Raw genomic sequence first — 21,616 nt, 5'->3', positions numbered from 1 at the left:
ATCAGATCCATTTTGTGGCAGATGGCTGTGTGTTTTCATGTGATCTTAAGTCTTCCTGGTGAACAAGTCTCCAGTATTTTTAGACTATAGATTGAGTTCTAAAAACCTAGAAAAGCTACGTTTTATTAGATAGAATCATCGGTGGTTCTTAGAATATAGGATTGAACATGAGTATGTATTTGGCAGTATCAAATACTGTAAATAAATGAAATGGGGGATACTAGGATGATGTTTGCCCATAGGTTGAGACATTCAGTAGGTGCATCTGAACTGGAAATGTGGGATTCCAGGCTCCCACAGGGAGAATAAGAGCCATAGATACCATAGAATACAGCGTTTCCAAACTGCCTGTGGACCTGGATTGTGTCCAGTGGTGGACCATGACTGACATCTGTTCTATATGCTCAATATCTATTCTGTAGCAGCCATGTCTCCCTGTTTTAAGTGCTACCCCTTAGAATGAGTTTTCCAAAGAAGATCCTTACTTTCTTGGCAGGTGTTGCTTCAACTCAGTGTAAAGGGCCAAGAAAAGCCTCATCCTGGTGGAACTCTGCTTTGTAACATGGACAGCTCCTCTACCTGTCCATTTACTGAAGACACAGGGAACATGCAGACCCCCACTGTCCCCCACTGTGCTGAGCTTCTCAGCTCTTTCTCAGTGACAGAGATTCCAAACTAAACACAGACTCTAATCAGCAGAGTGATGGGGTCATAGTGTCTCTGTCCCCGCTGTGCATTGCCACATCAGTGACAAACTCCAGTGATGTTTTGGAGGATACCAGCCATTCTGCACACTTGACAAAGAATTTCCATGAGTCACATGAGTCTTTATTGTCATATTTTTCTGTTACAAGTAACAGAACCTAAGAAGAGCCAATGTCGAATGCAAGAATCTTCTCGAATATTCAGCTGAAACCTTGTAGTGGGTTGGTGGTTAGTAGTCATGAATACTAATTTTGTATATTTCTAATAATACAAGCACATTTTTCAAAAAATAGGTCATATGAGCACCCCCACCCCCACCCCGACTCCAGTTTTCTCTCAAAACTGGATACTAAGGTTGTGCTGAATTTTGTGGTGAAGCGAGCAATGGTAAACTCCTGCTCTGTCTTTGTAATGCTTGTGTGAATTTTGTGTTATCTGCTTATGTATATGTGAGAACTTACCAGTGAGGCTTCTAAGCTCGTTCTTTTTGTGTGTGTAATGGTTTGAATACTTTGCAAAAGTCCTTGTTCTATGAGTAAAATATACAGCAGGTATATATTTACTAGGTAAAATCTGAATGAATATTTTCCCAAGACGAAGCATTCTGTGATTGTCCTCATCATCTTATGCAAATTACAGAAATTGTGCTAGGGCCTCTGAGTCACCACAGACAACCTCTTTTGACTATGATCCTCTCTTACATATTTGTATCTGTGTGGCTTTGTGATGGTTTCTAGGAGAAGATTTCACATGGCAGAAATTCCTGTGAAGTGGAAATTTCTCATTTCTTTGGGGACTCAGTTATGTCATGTGATGTCTTGCTGAAAGAGGCAGATGAGCAGATGCTTTGGTGAAGCAGGTGAAGGATGTGTGACAATTAGGAAGAGAATAAATATAACCCCACAGATGAAATTGTTGCATTGGTTCACCTTGCACCACGTTTCTCACCTTTGCCTGTTGTGACTTCATATAGAGTAACTTGTCAAAGAAATTCTCATGATACTTCAGCTGCTTCTTGACACTTCCACAGACTCATGTTTATTTGGCAAACCTTATCAGTTTTTTTCTGGATCAAAGTGCCCCTTTTTGTATTTTGATTTGTGTTTTGTATTCATTGAGTACACTGGACTGCTGACACCAAAGGTTGAAATTGACCCAAAGAACCACTTCTAAACCAGTCTACAACTCCTGTTTCCTATTAACTCTCATTTTCCAATACCTTTGGTAGGTGGGCTAGAAAGGAGGTTGAAACATTTAAGAACCCTAATTAAAGTAGGTTTTGAAAAACCCAAGTCTACGTTCTGTAGGCTATGCACTGATTGTTCAAATAAGCAGTCTTTGTACCTGGTTCATGCTGATGCTGAGCTAATGGTTTGGGGTCAGCATGGGGTTAACTTTTCTCTCAAATTTGGAGATTTTCATTCAAAATTGGGAACAGAAAATAAAAGGCAGGAGACCAGAGGGTGAAAAATCACAGAAAAAATTCCAAATACACAAATTGCAGAAGGGTAGACTATAGTGGGGAGTGAACTAGGGTGAGGAATTTGCAGGCAAAACCACTGGAGGGAAGCAGAGCACGACTCTGGCTCTGTACACTGGTTCTCCAATTGAGGCCCCACAAATGCTGACCAGCAAAGGGTGGAGTGTGCTGGGCATGAAGGAATTCTGGGTGTCCTGTGGTAGGTGTATGGGGAAGAACATGGTAAATGCAAGCCTGGTAAAGCCCAGTCTGAAGGAGTTGGGTCAGGTCATCTAGCACATTGGACATCAAACATCACCATGTATACTATATCCTTGGGTGAGGCAGTGCAGGTGACCTGTGAGAATGAGAAATTCTGCATAGTTTACAAGAGCAGAGCACAGGAACTTTATCTGAATCTGCTCTAAGACTCTGACTCCTGCTGATCATTTGCTATCATCCAGTTTCCTCTCTCATATTTCAGTGACCATGGTCTCCAGATGTCCTTCATCATATCTGTAGATTCTGCTTTCCTTTGGTTATTAAGAAGGGGTGTTTTCTATGTCCCTCCTAGTGAGTCTGACCAAGGAGTCCTAAGCAGACTGAGATCTTTCCAATCTGTCCACTTCTGCCTCCCAGTCACCTCCAAAGGTCAGCTTTTGGGTTTGCATATGGCTCTTTTAGTTGAGGCAAAAGTTGAAGTAGCACCAGCTGAAGCCTTCTGAATTTAATGCCCCTGCCTCAGCTAGGATCTAAGCCAGCAAATATCCCAGAGGTTCATGAGGACATAGTAGTCAGATAAGTAGAGGCAGCTCAGGGCTGGGCTTCATAGGAGGAAGCAGATGATGACAGAGCAGTGGCAAGTGGACATTCCAGATGTTAGCAACCAGGAAGTGGACATGAGTGCCCATGAGACACTAATAAACAAGTGGGGGTATAGCTCAGGGGTAGAGCATTTGACTGCAGATCAAGAGGTCCCTGGTTCAAATCCAGGTGCCCCCTTACCAAAAGTTTGTTTTAGTCATGGAGATGTAAAAAACTTAGTCCTGATCCTGGTTCCGGGACTCCGCTGAACTTAGGAAATTAGTCTGAACAGGTGAGAGGGTGCACCACAGAACCGGGCAGCTTCTGGGACAGGCGGAGCCACAGAGCCGCTGAGGCAGCACCCTTTTCGGTCTGCAGACAGCCGGCCACTCTCCCGACCAGAGGACAGTTGTCTGCCTGGCTCAGAAGGCGGCCTCAGCCTCAGGAGCAGCGGGCGCCACCTTTGTTGCAGGACTCCGCCGAACTTAGGAACTTAGTCTGCACAGGTGAGAGTCTGCACCACAGAAGCTGACAGCTTCTCAGTTTTGCCAAAGCAACACAGCTTCTGGGAAAGGTCCTGTTTTGGGCCTTCTTCTTCGGCCAGGAGGAGGTGCAAACACAAGATATCTGCGCAACTTCTCTGTAAGAGAGCTTGCCAGCAAAGAGTGCTCTAAGCACTGAAACTCAGAGGAGAGAATCTGTCTCCCAGGTCTGCTGATAGAAGGTAACAGAATCACCAGAAGAACAATCTCTAAACAGAGTCAACTATAACAACTAACTCCAGAGATTACCAGATGGCGAAAGGTAAACGTAGGAATCTTACTAACAGGAACCAAGACCACTCACTATCATCAGAACCCAGCACTTCCACTTCGCCCAGTCCAGGGCACCCCAACACACCTGAAAACCTAGACCCAGATTTAAAAGCATATCTCATGATGATGGTAGAGGACATCAAGAAGGACTTTAATAACTCACTTAAAGAAATACAGGAGAACACTGCTAAAGAGTTACAAGTCCTTAAAGAAAAAGAGGAAAACACAATCAAACAGGTAGAAGTCCTTAAAGAAAAAGAGGAAAAAACATCCAAACAGGTGATGGAAATGAACAAAACCATACTAGACCTAAAAATGGAAGTAGACACAATAAAGAAAACTCAAAGTGAGGCAACACTGGAGATAGAAACCCTAGGAAAGAAATCTGGAACCATAGATTCGAGCATCAGCAACAGAATACAAGAGACGGAAGAGAGAATCTCAGGTGCAGAAGATTCCATAGAAAACATCGGCACAACAATCAAAGAAAATGGAAAATGCAAAAAGATCCTAACTCAAAATATCCAGGAAATCCAGGACACAATGAGAAGACCAAACCTACGGAAAATAGGAGTGGATGAGAATGAAGATTTTCAACTCAAAGGACCAGCAAACATCTTCAACAAAATTATTGAAGAAAACTTCCCAAATCTGAAGAAAGAGATGCCCATGAACATAAAAGAAGCCTACAGAACTCCAAATAGACTGGACCAGAAAAGAAATTCCTCCCGACACATAATAATCAGAACAACAAATGCACTAAATAAAGATAGAATATTAAAAGCAGTAAGGGAAAAAGGTCAAGTAACATATTAAGGCAAGCCTATCAGAATTACACCAGATTTTTCACCAGAGACTATGAAAGCCAGAAGAGCCTGGACAGATGTTATACAGACACTAAGAGAACACAAATTCCAGCCCAGGGTACTATACCCAGCCAAACTCTCAATTACCATAGATGGAGAAACCAAAGTATTCCACGACAAAACCAAATTCACCCGTTATCTCTCCACGAATCCAGCCCTTCAAAGGATAATAACAGAAAAAAACCAATACAAGAACGGGAACAACGCCCTAGAAAAAACAAGAAGGTAATCCCTCAACAAACCTAAAAGAAGACAGCCACAAGAACAGAATGCCAACTTTAACAACAAAAATAACAGGAAGCAACAATTACTTTTCCTTAATATCTCTTAATATCAATGGTCTCAACTCCCCAATAAAAAGACATAGACTAACAAACTGGCTACACAAACAAGACCCAACATTTTGCTGCTTACAGGAAACTCATCTCAGAGAAAAAGATAGACACTACCTCAGAATGAAAGGCTGGAAAACAATTTTCCAAGCAAATGGTATGAAGAAACAAGCTGGAGTAGCCATCCTAATATCTGATAAGATTGACTTCCAACCCAAAGTCATCAAAAAAGACAAGGAGGGGCACTTCATTCTCATCAAAGGTAAAATCCTCCAAGAGGAACTATAAATTTTGAATATCTATTCTCCAAATACAAGGAAAGCCACATTCATTAAAGAAACTTTAGTAAAGTTCAAAGCACACATTGCACCTCACACAATAATAGTGGGAGACTTCAACACACCACTTTCACCAATGGACAGATCATGGAAACAGAAACTAAACAGGGACACAGTGAAACTAACAGAAGTGATGAAACAAATGGATCTGACAGATATCTACAGAACATTTTATCCTAAAAGAAAAGGATATACCTTCTTCTCAGCACCTCATGGTACCTTCTCCAAAATTGACCACATAATAGGTCACAAAACAGGCCTCAACAGATTCAAAAATATTGAAATTGTCCCATGCATCCTATCAGATCACCATGCACTAAGGCTGATCTTCAATAACAAAATAAATAATAGAAAGCCAACATTCACGTGGAAACTGAACAACACTCTTCTCAATGATACCTTGGTCAAAGAAGGAATAAAGAAAGAAATTAAGGACTTCTTAGAGTTCAATGAAAATGAAGCCACTTAATACCCAAACTTATGGGACACAATGAAAGCATTTCTAAGAGGGAAACTCATAGCTCTGAGTGCCTCCAAAAAGAAACTAGAGAGAGTATACATTAGCAGCTTGACAACACACCTAAAGCTCTAGAACAAAAGGAAGCAAATTCACCCAAGAGGAGTAGAAGGCAGGAAATAATCAAACTCAGGGGTGAAATCAACCAAGTGGAAACAAGAAGAACTATTCAAAGAATTAACCAAACGAGGAGTTGTTTCTTTGAGAAAATCAACAAGATAGATAAACCCTTAGCTAGACTCACTAGAGGACACAGGGACAACATCCTAATTAACAAAATCAGAAATGAAAAGGGAGACATAACAACAGATCCTGAAGAAATCCAAAACACCATCAGATCCTTCTACAAAAGGCTATACTCAACAAAACTGGAGAACCTGGATGAAATGGAGAAGTTTCTAGACAGATACCAGGTACCAAAGTTGAATCAAGATCAGGTTAATGATCTAAACAGCCCGATATCCCCCAAAGAAATAGAAGCAGTCATTAATAGTCTCCCAACCAAATAAAGCCCAAGACCAGATGGGTTTAGTGCAGAGTTCTATCAGACCTTCAAAGAAGATCTAATCCCAGTTCTGCACAAACTATTTCACAAAATAGAAGTAGAAGGTACTCTACCCAACTCATTCTATAAAGCCACAATTACTCTGATACCTAAACCACAAAAAGACCCCACAAAGATAGAGAACTTTAGACCAATATCCCTTATGAATATTGATGCAAAAATCCTCAATAAAGTTCTTGCTAACCGAATCCAAAACACATCAAAACAATCATCTATCCTGACCAAGTAGGTTTCATCCCAGGGATGCAGGGATGGTTCAATATACGGAAATCCATCAACGTAATCCAGTATATAAACAAACTCAAAGACAAAAACCACATGATCATCTGGTTAGATGCTGAGAAAGCATTTGACAAAATCCAACACCCATTCATGATAAAAGTCTTGGAAAGATCAGGAATTCAAGGCCCATACCTAAACATGATAAAAGCAATCTACAGCAAACCAGTAGCCAGTAGAGAAGCTTGAAGCAATCCCACTAAAATCAGGGACTAGACAAGGCTGTCCACTCTCTCCCTACCTATTCAACATTGTACTTGAAGTCCTCGCCAGAGCAATTAGACAACAAAAGGAGATCAAGGGGATACAAATTGGAAAGGAAGAAGTCAAAATATCACTTTTTGCAGATGATATGATAGTATATATAAGTGACCCTAAAAATTCCACCAGAGAACTCCTAAGCCTGATAAACAGCTTCAGTGAAGTAGCTGGATATAAAATTAACTCAAACAAGTCAATGGCCTTTCTCTACACAAAGGACAAACAGGCTGAGAAAGAAATTAGGGAAACAACACCCTTCTCAATAGCCACAAAAAATATAAAATACCTAGGTGTGACTCTAACTAAGGAAGTGAAAGATCTGTATGACAAGAACTTCAAGTCTCTGAAGAAAGAAATTAAAGAAGATCTCAGAAGATGGAAAGATCTCCCATGCTCATGGATTGGCAGGATCAACATTGTAAAAATGGCTATCTTGCCAAAAGCAATCTACAGATTCAATGCAATCCCCATCAAAATTACAACTCAATTCTTCAACGAATTAGAAAGGGCAATCGGCAGATTCATCTGGAATAACAAAAAACCTAGGATAGCAAAAATTCTTCTCAAGGATAAAAGAACCTCTGGTGGAATCACCATGCCCGACGTAAAGCTGTACTACAGAGCAATTGTGATAAAAACTGCATGGTACTGGTATAGAGACAGACAAGTAGACCAATGAAACAGAATTGAAGACCCAGAGATGAACCCACACACCTATGGTCACTTGATCTTTGACAAGGGATCTAAAACCATCCAGTGGAAAAAAGACAGCATTTTCAACAAATAGTGCTGGCACAACTGGCTGTTATCATGTAGAAGATTGCGAATTGATCCATTACTATATCCTTGTACTAAGGTCAAATCTAAGTGGATTAAGGATCTCCACATAAAACCAGAGACACTGAAACTTATAGAGGAGAAAGTAGGGAAAAGCCTCGAAGATATGGGTACGGGGGAAAATTCCTGAATAGAACAGCAATGGCTTGTGCTGTAAGATCGAGAATCGATAAATGGGACCTCCTAAAATTGCAAAGCTTCTGCAAGGCAAAAGACACTGTAAATAAGACAAAAAGACCACCAACAGATTGGGAAAGGATCTTTACGTATCCCAAATCAGACAGGGGACTAATTCTTGCGTGCGCTCGACTCGACCAGCAAGAACGACGCTGCAACAGGATCCTTCTGCACACGTTTATTGGGAGAGCTTGATTGCAGAGGCGAAAAGACTTTTTGCCCAGAGCTGGTGCTGCTTTTATAGGCCTAGGAGAGGCGTGTCTCATACCCTGATTGGTTATGCACTAAGCCTCATTTGCATGTTCCTCATCTGATTGGCTACTCTCTCTCAGTACCTCACTGAGCCTCATTATCATACCTCATTTGTATGTCTCACATCCGATTGGTTATACTCTCAGTACCTTACAGAACCTCATTATCATGCCTGGGCCAGGCAGTGTTTTTGCAAAAAACTTTACTGCATATGTACACATTGGTTGTTTGTCCAATCTTATGCATGGTGGCCAGCAGTAGTCAGTGCCACTCAGCAACGGCACATGTGGCTTCCCACATCTCCCCCTGTTTGTTTTAATAAAATGAGGCTGGACTAGGCCTGTGCAATTATGCCCATCCGCCGTGGCTCCTGTTTTAGGTCGTTCCTCTAATGTCACAGCCTTACCCGTCATAGGGTAACCCTATCGCCACCGGGCCCCATGTCTTAGGTTGGACTGTGCACGAGGAAAGTTGCCCGTCTCTGGATACCGTGGTGCTGTGTGACAATAACTGCTAAATGACCTAGGGCGAACTCTGCAAAAGAGGCCAGCCAAAAATTGAATTAGTGGGGAAATCATGATCACCCTATTGATGAGCAAGGGCTGATCAATGATCGTTGAGTCTCTCTCATCTAATCTCATGCTGACTAATTCTTGAGCATAGATAACCAAATTTCAGGGGAGGAGCCGTTTTCAATAGCTAAAAGTGCCTGAGTTACAATCACCTTGTCACGTTTTTGTTGGGTTCTGAATTTGCATACCAACCAGAGCATGAACGCCAGTCCACAGCATATGGCAGCACCAAACAAAATCACTCCCACCCATTCCTTAAAGTAAGAAAAAGCAGAGGTAAACCAAGAGGTAAAGTCTCTGAGGGTCACTGGTTCCACTCTGGTCCCATTAAGGTTCAGGATCTGCATCTGCAGTCTCGTCTGCAACCTCTCCAGCTCCTGCGACCAGTTCCCTTTCAGGTAATTTGATAGGTCTGTACTTTTAATAAAAGAATTATTAATATACTTATTGGGAGTAATGCACACATGCGATGTGGATGCCACACAACTCATTTGTATGACATCCATCATCCGTTCCATATCATGTTGTAAAATATCCACTCTCTGATTCACTAACATTAACCCTGAGGCGATATGAGAATCCACCTTTTGCAGGGTAAGCAATGCTTCAGAGGATTTTTCTGCTATCTGACTTATGGTGTCAGCAGTATCAATTTGATGGGCCATTGCAGTTCCTGCGGTAACTGCTGATGCCGCGGACACTACAATGGCTGTAACAATGGCAGCTGTGATTCCAAAACCTCTCTTTTGCCGAATAAGACTCGTTATTGGGAACTTCTCTGGATCTGCCTCAACAGGCACAGGGACAAAGATTGGTAGATGAACCACTAAGGCTAAGAATTTGGTTCCATTCCAGCATTGCGTCAAAAAACAAGTAACATTTGTACAATCTAACCATTCTGTATTATTTTGAAATTCAGCCAATATAAAGAAAAATGGAGGATTGACACAAACTTCTACTGGAGAAGTAGTCATATTTTTGATAATTCTATTAGTTGTCACATTATCTAAATGAGTAGAGGTATTGGAAAGAGTGGCAGAAACATTCAATATCTCATGAAAGGTTCCAGTCAGCAATGCAAAGGCTGACAGACTGATACTAGCACCTGCCTCATTGCTTAAAATCCATTGGTAATATGGCCAAATATTTTCTTTCCCTGTAGCATCTCCTTTATCGTTCATTATAGCAAAATCTAGTGGGGGTGACAAAACAAAACCCTTTGCTATTTCTTTTCGAGGAAAAATTTTTGATTGACAAGGTGAAAAAACTATAGGAAATGCGAGGTCCGGATGACACCAAGGCATGCTGCGTATAGCAGTAGCATTGCCAACAGGCCATCGTGATCTTTTGGGAATGGTCACCTTTCCCTTTATCATAATAGTGGTGATGTTTATAGGTGAAGTTATATTATTTTCAACATCACCTGAGCCTGACTGCGCTCCTTGAGCAACTTGCGTTAAAGCATTAAACAACACTCCAGAGCTCACCTTATTTTGGCTAATGGGATCTGCCCAATTAGAGATAATCTTTTTCTTTAAAAATATACAGGGTGTAAAAGGTTTATCCACATTATGCACAAAGCATAGTGTATAATTCAAATGAAAACTAGTACTATTATACACCCGTGGCTCTTGAGGAGTTTGTCGTGCACAAGGCGCATCCAAATAACATTCCGTTGCAAAAAATAAAGGTAAGGTAGAAGAATTGGAATGTACCGGTAAAGGTACTGGCCATGATCTTACTATGGCCCACAAAGGTATACTTATCCCGGTCTCAATCATCAGGAGCAGGAGAATCATCTTGGGGTTCATCTTGCTCTTTCACGGTCCTTGTCAGTCGCGTCGGGACCCAAAGTGGATTTTCTTCACCCTGTGGGAAAATACAAATAGCTCCCCGGGATCTAATTAAAATAGGATCCGGGCCATACCATTTATTATCAAGGACATTTTTCCATTTGACCATTTCATTGGGCGATTGAGGCCATTGTCCGTGCCTTTCAGCTGGTGATCTTCCAGCATCATCCAATTTTAAAAAATTAAGAGTAAATATTGTAAGGGATAGAGCCATCTTTGGCGTCATAGCCTCTATTCCCCCTTTCTGTTTTTGCAAATATTGTTTCAGAGTGCGATGGGCTCTCTCAATTATGCCTTGGCCCTGTGGATTATAGGGCAATCCAGTAATATGTTTTACTTGCATTTGTTTGCAAAATTGGCTAAATTTAGAAGAAGTATATGCAGGACCATTATCTGTCTTTAACACTAGGGGCTTGCCCCATGCAGCCCAAGCCTCTAAGCAGTGAGATATGACATGAACTGCTTTTTCCCCTGTCAAGGGAGAGGCATGTAGGACACCAGAACTGGTATCGATGGATACATGTACATATTGTAATTTCCCAAAAGATGGGATATGCGTTACGTCCATTTGCCAAACATCTAGGGGTCGCAATCCGCGAGGATTAACACCCACGGAAGGTGCATTAACAAATTCTACACATTTACCACACCGTAGGACAATATCTCGGGCTTCTTTTCTTGTGAGCTTAAACTTTTGTCGTAATGTAGAGGCAGGGACATGATAAAGCTGATGAAAATTTTTTTTGCACTTTCTATAGAACCTTGTAATAGAAAAACCATGTCTCTTGTGGCTGAGTCAGCAATGGCATTTCCCTTAACCATAGGTCCAGGTAATGATGTATGTGCTCTAATATGTTGAATATAAAAGGGATGCTCACGCATCAGAATACAATTTTGTATTTTCATCAAAATTTCAGATACAGGACTGGACTGTTTAAAATTTCCGGCAGTCTCTAATGCTAGAACCGCATTAACTACATAAACAGAATCAGAGATAATATTTATGGGCATAGGAAATCTTTTAAAGACTTCTAAAACTACCAAACATTCTACCAATTGAGGGGCTCCTGGTGTAAATTGCAACCTTACAGCCTTTTCATTGATTACATAACTTCCAACTCCTGTTTTGGATCCATCTGTATAAATATCAATGGCTCCCTTTATAGGGGTATTAGCCGTTACCTTTGGAAATATTACTGGATGCAATAACATAAAATGTAATAACGGATGTTTAGGATAATGATTATCAATTAAACCAGAATAACTGCATCTAAGAATGGCCCATTCATCTATAGTAGCACACAATATTTGCATTTGTGCGACAGTATACGGGACAATTATGCTATCAGGCATTTTTCCAAAGTGAGTGATTGAAGTTTTTATCCCTTTGTGGGCCATATTTGCTACCATGGTGGGATAATGCTCTATAGTTTTATTAGGGGATATATGTGGATGTATCCATACTAAAGGACCATTTTGCCATAACACAGCAGTTGGCAGATTGATGGTGCATAATATGCATAGGCACAAAGGTTCTTGCTCATTTATACGAGTTAACTGTGCTGTTTGGATCGCCTTTTCCACTTTCCTAAGAACATCAGAAGCCTCAGGTGTTAATTGTCTCAATGAGGTAATATGTGAGTCTCCTTCTAAAATTTGAAATAAAGGTTTTAATTCCGAAGTAGGGATCCTTAAATAAGGTCTAATCCAATTTATATCTCCTAATAATTTTTGAAAATCATTTAGTGTCTTTAGATGGTCTTTTCTAATACTAATCTTTTGTGGGGTGACACATCGTAAAGTAATAGTGGCTCCTAGAAAATGACTAACATTAGACTGCTGTACCTTTTCTGGTGCAGTACTCAAACCATTATTTTTTAAAGTTTCATTAAGCAAGCCATAAGCTTGCTGTATACTTTCTTCTTCAGGTCCACAGATTACAATGTCATCCATATAGTGACAAATTTTTAAGGAGGGGAAACCATCCCTAACCGGTTGTAAAGCTTTTCCTACATATAACTGACATATGGTAGGGCTATTTGCCATTCCTTGGGGTAATACCCGCCATTGGTACCTTTTATCAGGTTCCATATGATTAATAGAAGGCAAGGTGAATGCAAATCTAGGTTTATCTTTCTTATTTAATGGAATTGAAAAGAAACAATTCTTAATATCTACTACTATAATTCTCCAATCCTTAGGTAGAGCTGAGAGTAGGGGGAGTCCTTTTTGTACAGGACCCATAACTTGCATTTGTGCATTAATGGCTCTTAGGTCATGTAACAATCTCCATTTACCTGACTTTTTCTTTACAACAAAAATGGGGGTATTCCAGGGTGATTGAGTGGGCTCCACATGTCCCAGATCTAATTGTTCTTGTACTAATTCTTTAGCTGCTTTTAACTTCTCAGAGGGTAAAGGCCATTGAGGCACCTACACCATGTCCTCCGTATGCTACGGGATGGGCAAAGGCTCTTCAGTGGCCCCTAGAAAAAACCCAGCCCTTTCTTGTCTGCCTTTACAGTGGCTTTAACTGGTAAAATTCTACCTTGCAAAATTTTTCCAAGACCTAGTCCAGGTATATATCCCATTCCTTTCATCATTTCCTTGCTTTTCTGAGAGTAATCATTAGTCAATATAAAGTTCATAGCTGATAACACATCTCTCCCCCACAAGTTTACAGGTAAAGGGAGTACATAAGGTTGAAAAAGCCCTGTCCTTCCTTCTTTATCTTTCCATTGTAAGGATTTTGCACTTATAGTTGAGGTAGCCTCATATCCTAATCCTTGTAAGCTATGTGACGATTGATTAACAGGCCAAGAAGCAGGCCACCACTTACTAGATATAATGCTTTTATCTGCTCCTGTATCCATTATACCTTGAAAGGTTTTTCCTTCTATTTGTAAAGATATGTACTTTATTTTCAAACATACTCTTTCTACCCTTTATACATTGCTTTTGCATATTACCTGTTTTCTTATGTTGTTTAGAATAACTCCAACCTTGGGTTTCCAATTTTAAGCTAACTTTCTGTTACAAGCAAAAGGCTGCCTGCCCCTTTAAAAGCTCCATTTGCAATCAGCCTTCAGCAGGGCTTTTTCAGCTGTACTTGACTCCCAGCCACTGTGCAGCTAACTTGTCATTTTTTGCTGTGCAGACTGAGACTGCTTTTTTATTTTTCAACATGAAACACAGAACAACAATCATTCAATCATCCAAGCAAAAACAAACACGAGTTGACAGACATATAGACAATTTGGTGCACCAAAAAACAGAAAATAGAACAGATATCCTATTCGAAGCTAAAAATATTTCCATAGGAGCCAGAGAGGAAGCAGGACGTCTCCCGTTTTCTGTCTGTCCCTAGGAGGGCTCTGAAATAGCTTATTTTCATTTTTTCTCCTTCTTCTAGGAATTCTGCACAGTGGCTGCTTCTAATAGTTACTCCTCTTTCCCTGAGAGCTATCTTTAAGCCTTTGATGAAGGTTGCCTCTTTAGTCAAAGTCCTCGAGAGGAGGGTAAATTGACTTAATTTTTTGTTCTTCATTTTTTATATTATCCTTTATATCTTTATATTATCCTTGTATCTTTATATTATCCTTTGTATCTTTATATTTTATATTATCCTTTGTATCTTTATATTTTAGCTTCCTTTCTTTTTCTCTTTTTATATTTCTTAAGTTACTTATTTTTCTGCGCGCATCTTCTTTTTTCTTTCTCTATGTTTCTGATATGCCTTCCTGGTACTCCTACAAAGTCGCTGCCCTTCCTTAACAGCTCGTCCCACACAAACCCAGTAACAACTACCAGACCCACTGCGTAAGAAAGCATACCTCTCAGAGACTTACCTTAATTTCTTTATACTTACTGGTACCACCGTTCCTCAGCTGAAGAGTTCTGAATCCACGCAGTTGAATCCTTCTCAGCAGTCTGTTTTGCAGGAACCTTTATTAACACCGCTCCCCAGCTGAAGAGTTCTGAATCCACGCCGGATCCTTCTCAGCAGTCTGTTTTACGGGAACCTTTATTAACCGCTCCTTCCCCGCGATGCAGTTCTGAATCCTCCCTGTAGCAGGGGGTCTTCGCTCGTGCCTGAAGATGTTTCTTGTCCCGGGTTTCCGGCACCACTTCTTGCGTGCGCTCGACTCGACCAGCAAGAACGACGCTGCAACAGGATCCTTCTGCACACGTTTATTGGGAGAGCTTGATTGCAGAGGCGAAAAGACTTTTTGCCCAGAGCTGGTGCTGCTTTTATAGGCCTAGGAGAGGCGTGTCTCATACCCTGATTGGTTATGCACTAAGCCTCATTTGCATGTTCCTCATCTGATTGGCTACTCTCTCTCAGTACCTCACTGAGCCTCATTATCATACCTCATTTGTATGTCTCACATCCGATTGGTTATACTCTCAGTACCTTACAGAACCTCATTATCATGCCTGGGCCAGGCAGTGTTTTTGCAAAAAACTTTACTGCATATGTACACATTGGTTGTTTGTCCAATCTTATGCATGGTGGCCAGCAGTAGTCAGTGCCACTCAGCAACGGCACATGTGGCTTCCCACAACTAATATCCAATATATATAAAGAACTCAAGAAGGTAGACTCCATAAATTCAAATAACCCCATTAAAAAATGGGGCTCAGAACTGAACAAAGATTTCTGACCCGAGGAATACCGAATGGCAGAGAAGCACCTAAAAAATGTTCAACATCCTTAATCATCAGGGAAATGCAAATCAAAACAACCCTGAGATTCCACCTCACACCAGTCAGAATGGCTAAGATGAAAAATTCAGGGGACAGCAGATGCTGGCGAGGATGTGGAGAAAGAGGAACACTCCTCCATTGTTGGTGGGATTGCAAGCTTGTACAACCACTCTGGAAATCAGTCTGGAGGTTCCTCAGAAAATTGGACATAGTACTACCGGAAAATCCAGCAATACCTCTTCTGGGCATATACCCAGAAGATGTCCCAACTGGTAAGAAGGACACATGCTCCACTGTGTTCATAGCAGCCTTATTTATAATAGCCAGAAGCTGGAAAGAACCCAGATGCCCCTCAACAGAGGAATGGATACAGAAAACGTGGTACATTTACACAATGGAGTACTACTCAGCTATTAAAAAGAATGAATTTATGAAATTCCTAGGCAAATGTATAGACCTGGAAGGCATCATCCTGAGTGAGGTAACCCAATCACAAAGGAACTTTCACAATATGTACTCACTGATAAGGGGATATTAGCCCAGAAACTTAGGATACCCAAGATATAAGATACAATTTGCTAAACACATTAAACTCAAGAGAACGAAGACCAAAGTGTGGACACTTTGCCCCTTCTTAGAATAGGAAACAAAACACCAATGGAAGGAGTTACAGAGACAAAATTTGGAAGTGTGACGAAAGGATGGACCATCTAGTGATTGCCATATCCAGAGATCCATCCCATGATCAGCTTCCAAACGCTGACACCATTGCATACACTAGCAAGATTTTGCTGAAAGGACCCAGATATAGCTGTCTCTTGTGAGACTATGCCAGGGCCTAGCAAACATAGAAGTGGATGCTCACAGTCAGCTATTGGATGGATCACAGGGCCCCCAATGGAGGAGCTAGAGAAAGTACCCAAGGAGCTAAAGGGAACTGCAACCCTATAGGTGGAACAACAATATGAACTAAGCAGTACCCTGGAGCTCTTGTCTCTCGCTGCATATGTATCAAAAGATGGCCTAGTCGGCCATCACTGCAAACAGAGGCCCATTGGACTTGCAAACTTTATATGCCCCATTACAGGGGAACGCCAGGGCCAAAAAGGGGGAGTGGGTGGGTAGGGGAGTGGGGGTGGGTGGGTTTGAGGGACTTTTGGTATAGCATTGGAAATGTAAACGAGCTAAATACCTAATAAAAAATGGAAAAAACTTAGTCCTGTTTCTTCCACTCACTCCAGTTATGGACACACTTTATACATGCAAACACATCATACATACACACCCACACAAAATTACTCACAAATACACACACACACTCACACAGGCACATACATACTCATACCCACACACACACATGCAATTATAAGCAGACACACACACACACACACACACACACACACACACACATCACCAGTGTTGGGAATTTTCAGTATCCCTATCTTTCTTTAGTATTAATTTTCATTAGTGGTGAGTCAGGTTTCCTAGGGCACTGGAGATGAGAACTCACAGAGCATCCCTGGTGAGGCAGTGTAGGGATGTGGTACTAATGAGGAGAGTCTACACAGGTACCAGGGCATAAGTCACTGGCAGGGCAATTGCTTTCAGTTTGAGCATTCCCTGAATAAAGGTTGTGTCCTGCTGGGCACACTGCTGACCGTGTCACACTCCGGAGACCATCCACTCTCTCTGACTCTCACTTCTCCACAATTTTGAGGAATGGAGCCATTCTTCAGGTTATTTCTTCTTCTGCTACATCAAGGGATTACACAAGAGGGAGGAAGATGAGAGACTGGAGGCTGCTCAATCCCTGCTCAGGAAGGCTGGCACAAGAGTCCCTGAATCATTAATGTGAACTCAGCTATGGCTTGGTCTCTATGAGCTGGGTCTTTCTTGGGCCTGATTTGAGAAATTACTTTTCACATCTGTAGCATGAAGTGGCTTATATAAAATTAATAGGTATAAACAAGTATATCTGAAATATCCCTAGAGGTTTTTAGAGAAACAGTAGGTCATCTAAGGCACTGTTTCCAGTGAACCTGGTGTAGGTTTTCTTGAGTGGGCACTGAGGACATTTGCTCCTGGCCTACCCTATCCCACTTGTGTTGTGTTCTTAGAACACATAATGTTTTGAACCCAACCAAAGGGGGTTTCAGCCTCATAACCTGCCATGCAAGTCATCATTGCAGTTCACAGAGCCCACAGCTTGGCAAGACTATTGGTGACTTTACAAAGCTCCTTCCAGTTCCACCAAAGCTAGCCAACAAGAAGCATGCTTCCTGGTCAGTGCCAACTCAGTTCACCATGTCCTGTGACTAATATGTGTGGTGTCTTCATCAACAGCATTTAGTGAGCATGTGCTAGTGGGCATCCATCTGTGAGCAATGGCAATACCTGTATTGTCCTGGGGGTCTCAGAACACCAGGGTTTAACTGAAATTTCCCTACACAGAGAGTTATGCTCATCCAAGAAGCCATAGATTGCCGAAAAAGACATTTCTGTGGCAGGCCTGGGATATTTCCCTTTGAGTTTTTAGTCAGGGGTGTCCTGGAGCCACAACGATCTTATTTTCTCTTAGTGTCAAGTACTACTGTTGACAAGTTAACTACCATGACGTTAGCTTGTACTGTATATAGCACCTGCTCCTTGTAGACTAGGGTAGACTATAAGATTTTTCCCTTTGGTGGAAAATTCTTTGACACTTCCTGAGACACTCAACCATTCTAAGGAGGACTTGCAGAAACTTAGGATGGAAGCCCATATCTTCCATTATGGGAAAATTTCTTCTATTTTGTCCTTTCATCATTTTCTGTTTCTAGTCATTGTGCAAACCTGAGGAGGGGGTGGGTGTTGCATAGATTCATAGTCTTGTGAGTTTGTGCCTTTGTGTGAGAATTCTGTTAAGTACTCTTAAGGCTAAGTCATATTCATGGAAGATCTCAAATTACCTTGTATTATGAAGCCCAGAGAGGGCTATGCAGTTTACTCAAGAAACTTCAAGTAATGGAGATCTCCTAGGTTCATTGAAGACCCAAATAAGGTGGATGTGGCAAGTTCAGTACCAAAATCATATTTAAGAAAGGGGGCACCTGGATTTGAACCAGGGACCTCTTGATCTGCAGTCAAATGCTCTACCCCTGAGCTATACCCCCATTTTATAGCTACGGAAGCCTCTCATTATCACCTCTTTCAACTTGGTACCACACCCATGCTTGCTCCGCGTTCATGATCTACTGCTTCCTCTATTGATGTTGAACCTGGAAGGATTTTTCTACTAAAGTCTGTCCTTCACCCTTCTCCTCTCCAACTTTGATTAGCCCACCTAATTGCACCCCTCTCTCTCTGGATGTGCTGCAGATCTGTTCTTGGGATCTAGGAAGACACTTAAGCATAGTGGATTCCTTCAGTTCACAATTAATTTTTCCTAAGTGGGCAAGACAAGAGCTGAGGATTCTGGGTCTTCATTAGCCCAATCTGCAACCCAGAGAGAACTTTAGCCTCCAGGACATTGGCAGGGTGCTCATCACTTCACTCCATCATTTATTCACTCAATGACACACATGAAACTCATTAGCTCTGGTCACTTATCAGCCCCGTGAATAGACAAAGAGAGATCAGTCATTTTCCTTTTTCCTTAGAGTCTTAATATCTAGAGTCCTTAGTATACATAGGAGTCAAATTCATATATTGGTTCTTTCCTCTGAGTGAGCAGGAGCCACAGCACAGGTAAGTGGAAAGTGGAACTAAGGATCACCCTATAGGAGGCTCTGGAGGGTCTTCCTTATGGGACAGCTATGGAAATTCCCAGAGGAAGAAGCCACTCCTCAGGTTCATAGGACTCTTCTCTGTGAGCCTTACAGAGCCTTGGAGTACAACCTGTGCCACAACATGTGATCTGGATGGGTCTCTCAGTGGGTCCTGTACTAGCTCCTCTCAGAGAAGAGAACAGAGACCAGGCCTGAGCAGAATACAGAGCATACGGGAATACAATCGGTTAGGCAGCTCTGTGTGAACCAATACTTCACATTTGGTCTCTTGTGAATTAAAGAGACAATAAGAATGGAGCACCTGGATTTGAACCAGGGACCTCTTGATCTGCAGTCAAATGCTCTACCCCTGAGCATTACCCCCATCTGCTTCATGTATATCTCATAAACATCTCTGAAGCTGTATGGCCACTCCTCAATATGTGTACTTTCCAGTACTCTGAAATCATCTGCTTTGTCCTGTGAGGCCCAGCCCAAAGCCAACTCTGCACACCTGCCTGTCACCTCCTGATGCCCAGCACCCTTTTATCCTGTTTCACAGCTGAGACAGAACACAAACACCTGAAAGTCTGCATTTATGTCATCCTGCATTCCCACCTACACAAGCCACCCTCAGAGTCCTGGGTGTTAAACAACTGATGGCTTTGAGAGAGAGAGAACTGTTTTCTTTAAGGGAGTGGCTCTTAGTTAGTTAATCTTGTTGTAGTGGAGCACTTCTGCCGCAGAAGAAGATGGACAGCACAAGTAGGAGGACACAGAGCCTGGGGTCCAAAGGGGAGTTGGCTCTGTGGAGAAGAGATAAAAGAAGGAGTCGAAGGTGAATATGATCAAAATACACCATATGACATCTCAAAGAATTAATGAAAAGTTCATAAAACATCATTTTTTCCTCAGCAATAGGGTCTTACCTGTAGGTTGCGGAGAAAAACCAATAACCTTTGGAATAGTTGGTGACACAATGTCATAAGTTTAACCATAACTTTAAAAAAAATGTCAAAGAGGCCTGCCCCATTAGATGGTACCTATAGCTAATCCTGCTGTCGTGGCCTTGAACCTGGGACTAGCTAGGTCATGAGCCTAGAGGAATACCTACTACTAATGGTCTGCTAAAGGAACACTGAAATAAAATTACTGCTAATGGGGTGGACTGCTACACCCACTGATTAGTTCTATAGGCAGCTCACATTGGAGAAGCTTCTCCTTGCAGCAGAAGGAAGTTAACATGGAGACCCACAAATGGGCCATGGAGCACTCACTAGTAAATGGGATCCCTTCCTCAAATTGCTACATCCAAGGTCAGAGTGCTGTGCTGAAGAGGAGGCAGAAAGGCTGTAAGAGCCAAAGCTGGTGGATAACTCCAAGGAAGCAGTGTCATCCGTTTTGTGTTTCATTTTGCCCATCTTTTCCTTTCCACTTCAGACCTGCAAATGAGTGAAAAGTCATAACCATATGAAAGAGTCAATACTAGGTTGTCTTGAAAGTTCCTCTGCTAACACTAGTGATCCAAAACCTTTCTATTTAGGCCATTGTAGATATGTGAAATGACAATTTCAGACCTATAATTTGCCCAAATTTGTTAATAATGCTAATATTCTTCCCCTCTGACACACTTTCATCTATATTACACATCCTCATTGTTCTGAGCACTAGTATTTTCCAAGGTCCTGCTAGGAAGGCCCATTACATCACCAGTACAGCTTTCACCTGCTATTCATTACTTTCTTTTTGTTTACTTATTCACTTTACATCCTGCTCACTTCCCCCTCCCAGTAACCCTCCCACAGTCGTTCCTCCCATCCCTCCCTCTCTTCTGAGCAGGTGGGGGCTTTCTCTGTATCCCCCACCAGGGCATATCAAGTCTCTGCCAGGTTACATGCATCCTTTCCCACTGATGCAGACATGGCAGCCCACCTAGGGGAGCATATGCCATGTACAGGCAATAGCCTTTGGGATAGCCCTGTCTCCATATGGAGACCAAGCTGCACATCTGCTGCATATGTGAGGGGAGGCCTTGATACAGCCTGTGTGTTCCAGTGCTTTCCTAATCTAAAGTCCTGTCACTCCAACATTCGTCCAACAGCAGCATCCTTATGTCCTGTTATAATAACAACACTGGCCCCAGTATCAACTTTTCTCTTACTATTCTGTGACTATAGTGGCACATACACCGTTATTATACTACACTATTGCCATTCACACACATCATGATCAAGGTAAATTACCATCAAGGGAATCACTTAACTGGGGATTTGCTTACACTTTTTAAGTTTAGCCTTTGATGGCCATGGTGAGAAGCATGGTAGCACGTAGGGCAGGCTTGTCACTGGAGCACAAACTGAGAGTTTACATCTGACACACAAGCAGGAAGCAGAGGGTCTGGGCCTGATGGAGATTATCAAAACTCAAAGTGTACACTCAGTGACAGATTCCCTCCTACACAGTCACCCCTCCCAAACATCCCTAAAAAATTCCACCGACTGGGGACCAAATATTCAAATATGTGAGCCTGT

General features: G+C 41.8%; 2 long non-coding RNA genes and 3 other non-coding genes across 6 annotated transcripts in view; 2 read left to right on the top strand and 3 right to left on the bottom strand.

The window, feature by feature from the left end:
* Window positions 1–21,616, top strand: part of Gm16630 (predicted gene, 16630) — a 264,503-nt gene that overhangs the window by 59,403 nt on the left and 183,484 nt on the right. The window lies entirely within an intron of this gene.
* The window catches only part of Gm30362, a 62,918-nt gene that overhangs the window by 2,157 nt on the left and 39,145 nt on the right, over window positions 1–21,616 (bottom strand). Inside the window, exons 6-7 of one of the 2 annotated variants that reach the window (XR_869048.2) lie at window positions 20,363–20,527; window positions 19,754–19,891 (exon numbers count right to left, since the gene is read on the bottom strand). This is a non-coding gene — a long non-coding RNA (predicted gene, 30362). Of the gene's footprint in view, window positions 1–19,753; window positions 19,892–20,362; window positions 20,528–21,616 lie in introns of those variants that run through there. The other variant, XR_869049.1, reaches the window with a different exon arrangement.
* Window positions 3,095–3,166, top strand: n-TCgca24. The gene has a single exon. It is a non-coding gene; the product is annotated as a tRNA-Cys (tRNA).
* n-TCgca45 lies at window positions 18,420–18,491 on the bottom strand. The gene has a single exon. It is a non-coding gene; the product is annotated as a tRNA-Cys (tRNA).
* n-TCgca2 lies at window positions 19,400–19,469 on the bottom strand. Its single transcript has one exon. It is a non-coding gene; the product is annotated as a tRNA-Cys (tRNA).

Source organism: Mus musculus, chromosome 6 (assembly GCF_000001635.26).
Source record: "Mus musculus strain C57BL/6J chromosome 6, GRCm38.p6 C57BL/6J".
NCBI lineage: Eukaryota > Metazoa > Chordata > Mammalia > Rodentia > Muridae > Mus > Mus musculus.
The sequence above is the reverse complement of the archived record's forward strand: the minus strand, read 5'-3'. Positions and strand labels throughout refer to the sequence as shown.